We start from the raw sequence: 15,785 nt of genomic DNA, 5'->3' as shown, positions 1-15,785 counted from the left end.
GTAAATCAACAGTGAGCTTTCCAATGTCTGATATATAAAACAGATGTAATGATTATTAATATGGAGAGGTGAGACAGGATAAGATTTAAGACTAGGGTGCAAATCTTAGCTCTACAGTGGGAATACCCCACTGAGATGCTATGAATATTTAATCATGTGATGCATGGGAAGTGCTAAGGAAATACAGAGTACCTAATTAACTTTCATCTGATCTTCCATTAATTCATTTTTATTATAACACTGCTAATTTGATTACTTAATTTAAGCATGTCCGTGTGTGGTAAGAAACCCCTTTAATCTTTTATTTTTAATATTTTTCTTGAGGAAAGGGAAAACTCTTCTCTTTAAGGAAATATATATAATAGGTTTTTTTTTTAACCTGTCACTTTGCCATACTGAGAAGATTTGCATGTGGTTGTGATGCTGGCAGCCATGGTACCAGTATTTCAGGTACCAGCAGGATCATCCACACTGGACGGGCTTCAACAGAACCTCTAGAGCAAGACAGAGTAGGGAAAAGGACAGGGCAATCTACTTCTTAAAAGAAAAGTCCGGTCTTTATTAAGAGCAGAAGTGGAATAGTTTCTAAAATAGTGCTGGAGCATTAGTCAGTGAGAGCATAATATTCATATTCCTATAAGGAAACCCAGTTAATATGACTTCTATTGAATTTTATGCACCAACCACTAAAAACAAAGATGAAGAAATTAACGATTTCTACCAACTTCTGCAGTCTGAAATTGATCTCACATGCAATAATGATGCATTGATAATTATTGGTAATTGGAATGTGAAAGTTGGAAAATTTTTAAAAGGATCAGCTGTTGGAAAACGTGGTCCCTTTAATTTTCTATATGTAGATTTTGTGGACATTTGATTGTCATGCTTCGGTTTCTTGAGAAGAGACCCTGTGCATGAGAGTGATGAGGCTGGTTTGGAAAGAGTTCACGTTTCGGAGGCCCTGAGGGACTGCTCAGTTCTGTTCCGGAGGCTTACTCACAGTCAGAATCGACTCGATGGCAGTGGATTTCATTTGGGGCTTTTGGTCTTCTCAAGCTTTTCTCACAGTGAAAGAATGAAAGCAAAACTTGACTCAAGTTCCAATAAAGAAGTATGCTCTGGGTAAAAAAATTGAACAATGTAAGAAACTTTAAAAGAATATAGAGTTAGCATATCACAGTGAATATATCAGAGAATTTGTAAATGTTTAAATATTTCAAGAGTGAGATGGTATTGACGAAAGAAGCCCAAGATTCACTGGGGACATTGGTGTGAAATAAGGCTCCAGATAGCAACAGATTATCAATTAAAATATTTCAACAAATGCATATAGTGTTAGAAGTGCTCACTCCTCTATACCAGGACATTTAGGAGACAACTAACTACCTTGCTAACCGACTAGAAGAGATCCACTAAAAGAGACCCAACAGGATGTGGAAATTATCAAACAGTACCATTAATATCACACACAAGTAAAAATTTTTGTGAAAACAATTGAGAAGAAGTTGAAGTTCAACGAACTGCCATAATCAGTAGAAAGCCTGGAACAAGGAATATCATTCTGGACACCAGCTGGATCTTGGCCGAAACAGAGAATACCAGAAGATACTTACCTGTGTTTCATTGACAATGCAAAAGCATTATTCAACTGTGCAAAGCAGGACTAGCATGCATCATATTGTAGATGTTCCAGAACTCTTAATACTCATGTGGAGTAGTGAGACTCATATACACAGACTAAGAGGCAGTTGTTTAGATAGAAAAGGATACATTTTGAGTGGTGTAAAATTAACAAAAATGTACATCAGCATTGTGTCCCTTCTATAGTTTTTTAGTAAATATGCTGAGCAAAAGTACAAGAAGTTCGACTATATGAAAAAAAAAATCAGCATCAGGAATAGAGAAAGACACACTGACAAACTGTGATATGCAAATGACAGAACCTTGCTTGTTGGTAGCTATGAAAACTTGAAGCACTTAGTAAAAAAGGTCAAAGACACAACTTTCCTTAACAAAAGTTATTTTATATCTCAACATAAAACAAAGCAAAAATGCTCACAAGTGGATCAATAAGCAATAGCATGATAAATGGAGAAGATATTAACATTATCAAGAATTTCATTGTGGTCAAATCTACAATTAATAACCAAAGAATCAGCAGTCAAGAAGTCAAGTGACATATTGGACTGGGAAAATCTGTTATCGAACTCATTTTGAAAGTGTTAATGAGCCAAGATGTCACTATGAAGACTCAGGAATGTCTAATCCAAGCCATGTACTTTCAATGGCCTCATATGTGTGAGAAAGATAGACACTGAATCAGAAGCCTAAACAAGAAGAGATGTTTTTTTAATTATGGTTCTGGTGAAGAATATTAAAATAGACTACGTGACAGGGGCAGGAAAAGGACTTCTGCCTGCTAAGGGAATGAACACTCTGTTTGCTAGGAATTAATAGTACATATATACCCGTGTATAAGCCCAGTTTTTGAGCACATTTTTAATGCAGTTTTTTGTGGCAAAATTAGGTGCCTCCGCTGATAGTGGGTTGGCTTATACTCAAGTGTATAAAGTATGCATGTTCGGGGAGAGAGTATTTTGCCTGCTCAGAATGCAAACAAGGAGCCCAGAGATAACAAGCCTGGTAAATGTCTCAACTTTGAGGTCAAGCTGTGTAGATATCCTGAGACATCTTATCCAGGTATATATAAGACTCAAGACAGCCTGACAGAAATTTGTAGCTGGAGATAAATTACAAAGAAATATGTAGGTCCCAGGTAAGAAGTCAAGAAAGTGGCTTCTATGGAACGACTGAGCCTACCCTTTGCACTTTCAAAAACAAGGAACATTCCCTTAGACAAAATCTTTTCTCACCTCTTCTTGGAAACCCGCTTCATCTCTTTGAAGTGTTTCTATGCTTATTTGAACTTTTGATTAACTCTTTTCTTCATGTGTGAGTGCTTGAGCATGGCTGGTCTGGCTCCTTACAAGTCACAGGAGCGGATTCCCCTATGGACAAGAGCCCAGGATTTGCAGCAGGTCCAAGCATTCGTCTGTGAGACATCATAGAGGCACATCCGGGCCAGCGAAATGCGACAAGGTCTCTGTGGTTCCCAAGGTCAGCCATTGGGGAAATAAGCCTCCCGTGTTGCAAATCTGTATGCTCCATTTTGATCTGTTTTCTCTCACTTCCTCTCTTTAACTTATTCTCTCTCTCTCCCCTTTTTCCTCACTTAGGGGACTGAGAGAAGGTAAGTCTCTCACCAGTCTGAAAAGGACACTGAATTAGATTGTTTATAAATCCATATGTCCATGGTCTGAAAAGAGTCAATTAAGGTATGTCCAGAAGTCAAATCTGTGGGCCACTGTCTACCCAAGCCCCTGCCCCATCAGAATTTATGGAGCCCCTGTTTGCCTTTGAGTCCTCAAGCTGAAACTTCCATGATCTCAGGTACCTTATGAGCCCTATTGAGTGGTAAGAGAGCCAGAGGGAAAATTCCAGTTACTCTAAATTCTGTAATGAATTACTGGGTGCTTTGAGAGCCATTACACTAGAGAGCTGGGTTAAAAGCCTTCAGTGAGGCATTTTCAAGGAATGGATTCCCTAGCGCAAGGAGAATTACTTGCAGTCTTAAAGAAAGCCTGCACTAAGACGGATCATGTTGGCTTTTACTAAACTCTTGAGTTAGCCTGTGGTAGGGAGTGGGAAGTATTCAAGTCTTACTGTTTTTCTATAACTCAGGGTATGGCCTTACACCCATCAACTACAAAGCCCATGATAATAGGTCATCAGTTATGGAAATCCTGGGGAAGATAAATCCCTTATGAGTTTCTTAAGCCTGCTTGGTGCTGGTGGGCATTTATCTAAACTTAATCTGTTCCACTTAGAGTGTTACCAAGAAGCTAGAAAATATAATTTGCATTACACTGTAGGTTTGGTCTTAATGAGAGGAATCTGGCTGTGGAGAAGTTGTGAACAATGGAAGGAGAAAGCTGGTGTGTACGCAGCAGTTTCTGCCTGAAGAGGGGACACAGTCTTCCCCAGAAAGAGAAGGGAAGTTACCAGAGGGGACCACCCGTAGGTGTTCCTTCCAGAGTTAATTTGTACTAGAGTTCTCTCCCCAGGATGATGGCTCCTGGAACTCAATCACATTTATCTTTTTGTCATATTATTTAACAGAGCATGACCATATCCCGGACTTCTGGGAAGATGGCGACTGAGTAACACATACCAGATGGACGCAGCAGAAAATCAGCCCAGGAGTGTTACTTAGAGGGAAATTCAACACTACTGGTTCGCAGGAGAAGCATCATAAAGATAAATAGGCACAGACTCACAAAGTTTTGAGGGGCTGGGGGCTTTGGCTAACCACAGTGGAGGCTGGCTAGGGCTTAACCTTAGCCCTGCCACTGTCTCAACTGGAGCCAGGACCATTTGGAGCTGGTGCAGGAGCTTAATTTCAACACAGCCACATCTTGTGGCCACCTCAGGTCAGGGATTAAACCCTTGCAGCCCCATGAGCAGGGATCAGGGCTAAGCTATATTGTTACTTTTGTTTCCCCCTCTTCTCACTATCCCCCACAGTCTCAATGGACTTAGTTCTTTTTCTCCTCTTTGTCTCTTCCCTGTTCTCTCACACACCACTGCCAACCGCCAGACCACTCCCCTCAGCCTAGGGCATTTACGCCTGCCCCTACCCCGTTAGGTGAACTCCACCCTGTGCACTGTAGCCCGAGGCTGGGGAAAGCCTGGATAACCTCCACCAGGGGATACTCCACCCAACTTCTTATAGGGTAATTCCTGCCTGTGTGGCAGGGGGTACTCCTATTTATCCTCTGTTGTCCCAACTTCCTACCACCTACCTTAGTACCTCAGAAAGCCAAAAGCAGCTTGGCCAACACCCGTCAACATTCCAAGCTGCTGTAGGAACCTCTGCCCAACTTCTGCCAAAGGCACTGTATAAGTTTAATGCAATCCCGATACATTTACCCTCATTTGTCTTCAAAGAAATGGAAAAACTGATTGCCAACTTCACATGGAGAGGGAAGAAGCCCAGAATTAGCAGAAAACTCCTCAAGAAGAAGGACACCGTGGGAGGACTTGCTTTACCTGACTTTAGCACATACTGTGCAGCCACAGTTGTCAAAACTGCATGGTATTGGTACAATGACAGATACTCAGACCAATGGAAAAGAACTGAAAACCCAGAAATAAAATCATCAGCATACAGACAACTGATCTTTGATAAGGGTCTAAAAATATCCAAAGGAAAGCAGGTGCCCTCTTTAACAAGTGGTGCTGGAAAAAATGGATATTTACCTGCAGAAAAATGACGCAAGAACCTTATCTCACTCCACGCACAGGAATAAACTCAAGGTGGATCACAAACCTTGAAGTTAAACCCCAATCTATTAAGGCCATCAATGAGGGAATTGGGACCATCTTGAGAGCTTTGGTAAATAGGGAAGCACACAAACACAGAGGAGGCACAAATTGACAAATGGGATATACTGAAGATAAAACACCTGTGTACTTCTAAAGAATTCACCAAGACAGTAATAAGAGAGCCCATGGATTGGGAAAACATCTTTATCAATGACACATCAGACAAAGGCCTTATTTCTAAAATGTACAATACTCTGCTAGCTTTCAAAAAGAAAAAAAAAACTAATTGCCCACTGAGGAGGTGGGCAAAGGACCTGAACAGAAGTTTCACAGGGGCAGAAATCTGAATAGCCAACAAATATATGAGAAAATGTTCTCAATCTTTAGTGATAGAGAAATGCAAATTAAAACAACAATGAGATACCATCTAACACCCTCAAAGATAGCCCAATTCAAAAAATCAGAAAGCAACAAGTATTGGATGGACTGTGGGGAGACAGAACTCTCATCCGCTGCCGGTGGGCCTGTAAGTATGTACAGCCACTATGAAAAATCGATCTGGCAATATCTAAAACAGATAGAAATCGAGTTATCATACAACCCAGCAACCACTCTACTGGGTATATACCCAGAAGAGGCAAGAAACAGACCAAGGCCAGACATCTGTGCTCCAATGTTCATTGCGGCACAGTTCACAATTGCAGAGTTGAAAACCACCCAAATTCCCATCAACTGATGAGTGGACTAAAAAGCTGTGGTACATACATACAATGGAGTACTATGCAGTGCTAAAAAGCAGTGATGAACATATGAAGCACATCACTGCATGAGAAGAACTGGAAGAAATCATGCTAAGCAAAATAATTCAAGTACAAAAGGACAAGTACAACATGAGTCCGCTGAGGTAAGCTTTAAAAAAAATGCAAAAGGTGCATAAGGGGAAAGCTACTACATACAAACATTCCTGGGGTGAGGACCAGGTAGTATGGCAGGGACCAGATCAAATACAGGGATACATATAGTAGACAACAAAAAAGAGGTGGGGAAAGGAAAAAAAGAAACAGGTAGTGGGGGCACAGGACACCAACCCACCCAAGGGTTTATATCTCCACAGGGAAATGGGACCAGACTTCAACCCTGTGCTCCAAGATGTGAATGCAACATGCCGGCATGGTATAGGGAACCAGTGGTAAGGTATGAGGGGCTGGCCCCAATACCAACTATGTGGACACCTTCACCTTCCCCCAGAAGAATTTATCTCAGAGGACGCACTGAATCTGCAGCTCCGGGAGAGGGACATGTCTGACTAGAGCACACGGGAGCAGATGAAGGGGGAGGAGGAGAGAATGGATAACATCCTGGCCCACCAGGCCTTGAGGATGATGTTCCTGCTCGGAGAAGCCAGTCCACAGAGAGGACCATATGGCCGGCCCCCCATGAGACACGATGTCCCTCACTGACCCCATAGTCCTACAGAGGACAACACTGGAGACAGTGAGGGAACTGTGCCTGATCTGATCCCACCACACCAAGGCCAAACACTAAGGGGATGCAACAGAACAGCAAGTGGCGAGGTCCCCAGGGAATGCCGAAGGTGGACTTTGGGGCCAGGGTAGTACCCCAACAGACTGGACTGGGAAATAGTCCTAAAGGCAACCAAACAGTCCTGGAACAAGCTTTTATTTCTTGTTGTGTTTTGTTTTGCTTTCCCATTGGTTTGTGGTTGTTGTTTATTGTTACTTGGTTTTGCTCTGTCTTGTTTTTGTGCATGTTTTTATCTCTACAGGTCTGTCTAAATAAGATAGACTGGATGAACAATCTGGAGGAGAAAATAATGGGACCGACAGTTCCAGGGGGATCATGGGAAAGGGGAAGGGGGGAGGAAAGGTAGTGTCAACAAACCCAAGGACAAAGGAACACAAGTGATCCAAATCGGTGCTGAGGAGGGTGTAGGAGGCCTGGTAGGGTGTGATCAAGGGTAATGTAACCAAGAGGAATTACTGAAACCCAAATGAAGACTGAGCATCATAGTAGGACAAGAGGAAAGTGAAAGGAAATAGAGGAAAGAGCTAGGAGGCAAAGAGCATTTATAGAAGTTTAAAAGCATGTACATATGTAAATATATTTATATATGAGGATGGGGAAATAGATATATGTGAATATATTTATAGGTTTTGTATTAAGGTAGCAGATTGACATTGGGCCTCCACTCAAGTACTCTCTCAATGCAAGAATACTTTCTTCTATTCGACTGGCATTCTATGATGCTCACCTTCCTGACACAATTGCTGAAGACAAAGCGGGTGAATAAGCAAATGTGGTGAAGAAAGCTAATGGTGCCTGGCTATCAAAAGATATAGTGTCTGGGGTCTTAAATACTTGAAGGTAAACAAGAGGCCATCTAGCTTAGAAGCAACAAAGCCCACATGGAAGAAGCACACCAGCCTGTGCAATCACGAGGTGTCAAAGGGATCAAGTGTCAGGCATCATCAGAACAAAAAAATCATATCATTGTGAATGTTGGGAGGAGGGCAGATTGGAGACCCAAAGCCCATTTGTAAGCCACTGGTCATTCCAGAAGGGTATCAAGGGAGTAGACAAGCCATTCAGAGTGCGATATAGCAACGATGAAACACACAACTTTCCTCTAGTTCCTAAATGCTTCCTCCTCCCCACCCACCTCCCAAAATCATGATCCCAATTCTACCTTACAAACCTGGCTAGACCAGATGATGTAAACTGGTACATATAGAAACTAAAAACACAGGACATCCAGGACAGATGATCCCTTCAGGACCAGTGATGTGAGTGGTGATACTGGGAGGGTGAAAGGAGAGGGGGTTGGAAAGGGGGAACCGATTACAAGGATCTACATATAACCTCCTTCCTGGGGGATGGACAACAGAAAAGTGGGTGAAGGGAGACTTTGGACTGTGCAAGATATCACAAAATAATAATTTATCAAGGGATCATGAGGGAGGGGGCATCAGGGAGGGAGGGGGAAAATGAGGCGTTGATGCCAGGGGCTTAGGTGGAGAGCAAATGTTTTGAAATGATGAGGGCAATGAATTTACAAATGTGCTTTACACAATTGATGTATGTATAGATTGTGATAAGAGTTGTATGAGTCCCTAATAAAATGATTTTTCTTAAAAAAATAATTCAATTAGAAAGAAAAGAAAACAAAAAAGAATGACCACATCCCTTGAGATGCCTACTGAAACATTGGAAAACCCCAGAATTTTCTTCAGATAGCTTGAAGTGGAAGAAAATGATTTCCCTTGTAACACTGCCTAGCCTTTATATCAATTGGAGATTCTAAGGCCTGGCCATTCAATGGATCTCTGGGTTCCAGTACTATATGGCAGTTAGCTTTGTCGAAAGGAAGGCAAATGGAGTGAAGCACCTTATGCATGAGACATTTGCTCCTTAGAGAGCATTGAGGCCTGTGCAATAGTAGTTCCCCTAGCAGTCCAAGCCCCCGAGAAATGTCTTCCCACCGAGTACTCCCTTCCCTGGAGGCATGGTACCAGAACTGACCAACAAGAACATGTTACCACCAAGGAGGTTTCTAGGCAGCAACCAAGGGACGGCACTGGGGGAGCAGTTAATTGAGAGCCTCAATTCCTGCAGATCCTCTAAGTCTTCCAGTGAGAGGGAACGGAGCCATAGGATGGGAAAGAGAAAGATGGAGAGCGAGAGACCTGAGTGCTCATAACTGAGAGGGAACAGAGCCATAGAATGGGAAAGAGAAAGATCGAGAGCGAGAGACCTGAGTGTCATAACTGCAGACACTTGGTCCATCCTCTTTATGTCTGCTGTCTGTTTGGCAAAAATGGAAATTCAAGGGGAATTCCAGCTGAGGAGAGGGAGGCTCAAGAGTATGTGCAGACCTGACTTATAGAAGAAATGAAGGCAATTCGGATTAAACGTGTACATTTTTCAAAAGTGAACCAAAGAAGTCCAGGGCCAGGATCAAAGCCGAGCAGTTTTCAGAAACCACCTAGTAAAGAAAATTCAAAGATATACCAGTATAAATCTAGAAACATCTGAGGAGGAAGTTGGTTTGAATCCCCGTTTTATGAATCAGTCTTCTACAGAAATTTGCAGGACACTCCAGTGCATGGGACCCCCAAAGTGACCCAAATGAGCTCATAACGGCAGCAATCTTAGAGTACAGCAACCAGGATTTAGTGGAGGAAAAGAAAGAACACCGAAAAGCCAAAATTTTGGAGCTTCTATTACAGGCAGAGTTAGCCCTAGGTCTCTCCAGGGTGATGGCTTGGCCCACCCCACACATTCCAACCTCAGGGAGTGACAGCTGTGAGAACCCTGACTGTGTCCAATATGAGCATGATCAAGAGGCCCTCCCCAAAACACAAGGTGGGAGGGAGGTCTCCCTCCACCTGTGTCCAGTGTGGGATACCAAGGTACCGAGCTCAGAAGTGTCCCAAGAGCATCTTGCTGGTGACAGATTCTGTTGACTGATAGGGCCCAGGGTCCCCAGCTCCTCCCAGCAGCACTGTTAACATCAAACACAAGGAGTCAGGAGGATGTGTGGACAATCCCGGGTCGTGTCTGCTTTATTCTGGACACAGGAATTACTTATTGGGTATTAAAATATTTTGTGGCCTTTTGACGTCCTCCTACTGCCATGATGTTGACCGTACTGGACTGCCAGCCAAGTGGTGACTTACCACAACTCAGCCCCGTATCAGGAGGGTGCTTTATTTCCACATCGGTCTTCAGTTGTTCCTGAAGCTCCTGCTGCTCTTTTGAGAAGAGGGTTCTTTTTTACTTAAATTAGGGCCTCAGACGACTCTCACACCTGAACCTAGCAGGCTGTTAATGAATAAAACCTCTGAGGGAGGTGATTTCCCACAAGACCTCCATGCTTGCTCCAGGTGGCCCCACCAAGTGTCCTAGTGTGTAGATGACCTGTGAAGCTGTTAATGGCCAGTCTTATGCTGCTTCTGTACCAAACACCAAAGCTGTGTCATATTTCATAAGAGAAAAGGGGGGTTAAAGTGTCCAAAGGAAAAGCACAGTTGCTCGTTCTTTCTAACATAAGCCCTAGGTACTGTCCACAGTACCTACAATTTACTTTAGAACCAGGAAAAAGGAAAGTGTCACATGATAGAATCAAAGCCATTTGTTCTATCTCTAGCCCAAGAACTACAAAACTGAGCGGGTTGGGGAGTGGGACAAGGCTGGCTATTGTGGAATCTGGGTTCCCACGTTCGATAACATTGCTAACCCTCTTGATGAGTCCTCAAGAGAGAGGACCTAGAAAGATGAATTAAAAGAGTGCCCACAAAAGGCCCATCAACCTCTCAAAAAGGTCTTAATGAGAACTCCAGCCTAGGTCTGCCCGACGGAGAAAAGTCCTCTCCTCTCTGTTCCAGAGGTGGGGGAAAGTGGCTGTCGGCTTGGTGCTCCAATTTATGAGACCCCAGCCACATCTGTCTAAGAACCTAGACACGGCTGCAACCGGTGGGCCCCACTGCCTGAAGGTAGGTAAGGTCATGAAAGAAGGCCCCCCAGTTGAAATCTATGGGAAGATTGCAGTCAGGGTTTCAAACTCCTTATGGTCTGAGATAGTTAGAGTTTATTGTGCCAACCTGGCCGATAAACACATGTGGGGTTAATTGAAGTGCAGAGAGATAAATAGCTCAGTGAGCCTCGCCTTTCTAGTTCTTGGGTCTCTTGCTTTATGATGTAAGGCAGGGTGCAGCTGCCTTGGTCACTTCCCTGATTCAGCTGGCAAGGTTCACTTCTTGAAAGACATCCCCAAGGGGAAGCTGCATGGACCTACCCCGATGTAGCCCTGGGTACTGGAGCAGCCATGTGGAGACCCCTGCCAGCACTGAGATGCTTAAATGTTCACTGATTCAGCTTTCCTCTTGTAGTTGGCATCATAGTGTGTGTTTTGTGAAATAAGGGAGGACTTTGTGGATTGGTGTCAGACATATGGGTTCATGTTGGACTTGTGGGCTTGGGCAGCACTGGGTTGGGATGTTTTCTTGATGTGCAATTACCCTTTATATAAAACTCTCTCTTATACATGAGTTTCTGTAGATTTGTTTCTCTAAAATACCCAGACTGACACATGGTCCTTACTATTAAATTAGGGAAGTAGATGGCTCTCCAATTCGAGAATTTTCCAGTACTAATTAATATTGCTAGAGAACCTATATGTAGTTTTGGAAGTGTGCAACATTATTCCACCTATCATTTCACCTGGTCCAGCAGTAGAAATTCAGATGTTCATCGTGAGCACAATTATGAGGAGGCTTTGCAGTGCACTTATGTCAAGAGGCCAGATTTAAGAGCCTGTTAGAGGAGGCAGATGATTTAGGGTTTGCCCCTGGCAGCAGTTTGGTCATAAATGGGAGAAAGCACGCAGGCTGTGCTGTGGTGTCCCTCACAGAAGTCATTGAAAGCTTTGCCTCTGAGTCCTTCAGTCAAAAAGAGAGAACTAATTGCCCTCACAAGAACCTTGGAGCTGGCAGGAGAAAGTATTCAGATTTACTCAAATAGTAAATATCCTTGCTGAATTATTCATGCCCACAAGAGAATATAGAGAGGGAATCATTGTCAGCTAAAAACACCCCCACTGAGTATGGGTCTGAACTCCACAGGCTTCTAAAAGAGTACACCTTCCATGGCAATGGCAGGGGGAAACTGAAAGGTCAACCTAGATGTAAAGTCAGCCAGAGAACACTTGTTAAAGAACATCTTCTTGCCTCAGTTCTCCAACCCTCGTCCCTGGAGGAAGGTGAGAAGCCCCATAGTCAAAAGAAAAGCAGTGGGTGCAAGATCAAGGAAGGTCAAAGAAGTACCAGGTTGGTGGGTAAAGAGGAGAAAACTTACATTCCAGTATGCCTTGCATGGAAATTCCTGACCAGCCTTCACCTGGCCTTCCATGCTAGCTCAGGAGCACTAGTCCACCTGGCCCAATGATTGTCAGCCATCAAGGAGTTAAGAGAACTTCTCAAGAAAGTGACTCAGGCTTGTGTGAGCCAGAGAAGAGAGACAAGAAGGAGTTCACCTGAAACAACTTAACTCTTTGCTGATATTTAGTTAAAAATTGTCCCATTCTGTGATTACTTAGCTTATTATGTATAAATTAGCTGGATTATTTTAAGAGAAAAGAAATCAGAAAGATGCAGTAAGTTGCATGTCTCATAATAGAATATCTAGTTATGCTAGAATATAAAAGGTGATAAAGGAAACTTGAAATTGTCCAATAAATTGTACAAAGTTGAAAGGAAACTAGAAGGAAGAATGAATGTGTTCATTAAAAAGAAAGGGAAAGGGAGGGAATACAATATAATATAACACAATAAGAGAAACATGAAAGTCTGTAAGAATCAATCTTCATTAACTTCCACAATCAACAAGTATCTTTTATTAAAGTAGCCAGCAGGACTAGAATAAAGTCAATTAACCATATGATTTCAGCTGACTCATAAAAAGTCTTGACATTGTTCTCTCAGAGACAGGGACATCAGTCCATCTGGATCCTAAAGATAACATCTGAAGTCTGGAGAGTGTGATCAGCAGAAAGATTAACCCTTCAGGGGTCTGCTCGACCTTGTCCCTACCCCAAAGGTGACCTCAGCCACCCTCATTTCTACCTCCTTTCTCTCCTCTGGACTTAGCGTCTTGAGATGAGCTATAAAGGTGGCATCAGGGTAAAGCTCTAGTGATGAATCACTGTCTTTGCTCTTTAATTCAGTAGAGATAGACTGCATGAGTCCACACATTCCAGTTTTATTTACTGAGCTGACTCTTACCCCTTCCAGAGCCCTTGCTTTTGATAATCCTACTATTAGTTTTGGGCACGTGCCTATCTAACATCCTAGCAATGTGTGTGTCTTCCAGGCTTCAGCAGTTCCACATAAAGATGATGACTATGAGCTGAAGTCAGCCAGTTCGTTTACAAAGCATCAATCAGGTTGTTGCAGCAGATCTTGTCCAAACTAATTTGATAGTTCTCTCTGACAAAAAAAGTCATTTTTGTGCTTATTATTGTCTCTGCATGTCTATCTAGCTAAGATAGGCGGGATAAACAATCTGGAGGAGAAAACAACAGGATCGATGGTTCCAGTGAGACACCGGAGGGGAAAAGGAAGCGGGTATTAACAAACCCAGGGACAAGGGAACAAGTGATCTCAAACTGATGGCAAGGACTGCGTCGGATGCCTGGTAGGGCTTGATCAAGAGCAATGTAACTGAGAGCAATTACTTCCCTGAATGAAGGTTGAACACGATAGTGCGACAAGAGGAAGCTAAAAGGAAATAGAGGAAAGAACTAGGAGGAAAGAACTCATAGAGGTCTAAATATAGGTATGTACATATGTAAATATCTTTATATCTAACAATAGGAAAATAGATCTATGTACATATATTTATTTATTTATTTTTTTTTTTTTTTTCGTTTTTGTTTTTTTTTTTTAACAATTTATTGGGGCTGATACAATTCTTTACACAGTTCATACATATACATACATCAATTGTATAAAGCACATCTGTACAGTCTTTGCCCTAATCATTTTTTTTTCTCTTTTCTTCTTTTACATTTTATTAGGGACTCCAACAACTCTTACCACAATCCATACATATACGTACATCAATTGTATAAAGCACATCCATACATTCCCTGCCCCAATCATTCTCAAGGCATTTGCTCTCCACTTAAGCCCCTTGCATCAGGTCCTCTTTTCCCCCCCGCCCCTCCCTCCCCTTTCCCCCCTCCCTCATATGCCCTTGGTAATTCATACCTCGTTATTTTGTCATATATTGCCCTATTCGGGGTCTCCCTTCCCCCCTTCTCTGCTGTCCCTCTCCCAGGGAAGAGGTCACATGTGGATCCTTGTAATCAGTTCCCCCTTTCCAACCCACTCACCCTCCACTCTCCCAGCATCGTCCCTCACACCCTTGGTCCTGAAGGTATCATCCACCCTGGATTCCCTGTACCTCCAACCCTCATATGTACCAGTGTACAGCCTCTGTCCTATCCAGCCCTGCAAGGTAGAATTCGGATCATGGTAGTTGGGGGGAGGAAGCATCCAGGATCTGGGGGAAAGCTGTGTTCTTCATCAATACTACCTCACACCCTAGTTAACCCATCTCCTCTCCTAAGCCCCTCTATGAGGGGATCTCCATTGGCCGACACTTGGGCCTTGGGTCTCCACTCTGCACTTCCCCCTTCATTTAATATAATATATATATACACATACATATATACATATACACATATATACACATACATACACACACATATCTTTTTTTTTTTTTTTTTTGCATGATGCCTTATATCTGGTCCCTTGGGCACCTCGTGATCGCACTGGCCGGTGTGCTTCTTCCATGTGGGCTTATTTGTTTCTGAGCGAGATGGCCGCTTGTTCACCTTCAAGCCTTTAAGACCCCAGACACTATCTCTTTTGATAGCCGGGCACCATCAGCTTTCTTCACCACATTTGCTTGTGCACCCATTTGTCTTCAGCGATCCTATCATGGAGGTGTGCAGTCAATGATATGATTTTTTGTTCTTTGATGCCTGGTAACTGATCCCTTTGGGACCACTCGATCACACAGGCTGGTGTGTTCTTCCATGTGGACTTTGTTGCTTCTGAGCTAGATGGCCGCTTGTTTATCTTCAAGCCTTTAAGACCCCAGTCACTATCTCTTTTGATAGCCGGGCACCATCAGCTTTCTTCACCACATTTACTTGTTCACACACTTTGGCTCCAGCCGTTGTGTCGGGAGAGTGAGCATCATAGAGTTCCAATTTAATAAAAGAAGGTATTCATGCATAGAGGGAGTGTTTGAGTAGAGGCCCAAGGTCCTTCCGCCACCTTAATACTTGACCTATAAATATAGACACAAAGATCTATTTCCCCAACCTCCTATATATATATGCATGTACATGTCTTTGTCTAGACCTCCATGAATGCCCTTTGACTCCTAGCTCTTTCCTCCATCTCCCTTGACCTTCCTCCTGCCCTACTACCATGCTTCATCGCCCCCTGGGCTAGAGTATACCTCTTCTCTAAGCAACCTTACCCTTGATCATTTCCCATCAGGCCTGCCACTCCCCCTTCTCTACCCTTTGGGGTCCCATGTTTTTCCCTTGTCCCTGGGTTTGTTAACACCACTTCCTTACCCCCCCCTACCCCCCACCCCAAGTCCCCCCGGAACTGTCGGTCCCGTTGTTTTTCATCCAGATAGTTCATCCAGCCTGTCCTATTCAGACAGACCTGTGGGGTCACTAACATGCACGAAAACTAGACAGAGGAACACAAAGCGACAGTATACAACCAGACAACAATACAACCAAAACAAACCACTGAAAAAGAACAGAACAAAACAGTTCACAAGAGAAAAGCTTGTAG

This window comes from Tenrec ecaudatus, chromosome 13 (genome assembly GCF_050624435.1).
Source record: "Tenrec ecaudatus isolate mTenEca1 chromosome 13, mTenEca1.hap1, whole genome shotgun sequence".
In the NCBI taxonomy this organism is placed as follows: domain Eukaryota; kingdom Metazoa; phylum Chordata; class Mammalia; order Afrosoricida; family Tenrecidae; genus Tenrec; species Tenrec ecaudatus.
This window is presented reverse-complemented; position numbering follows the sequence as displayed.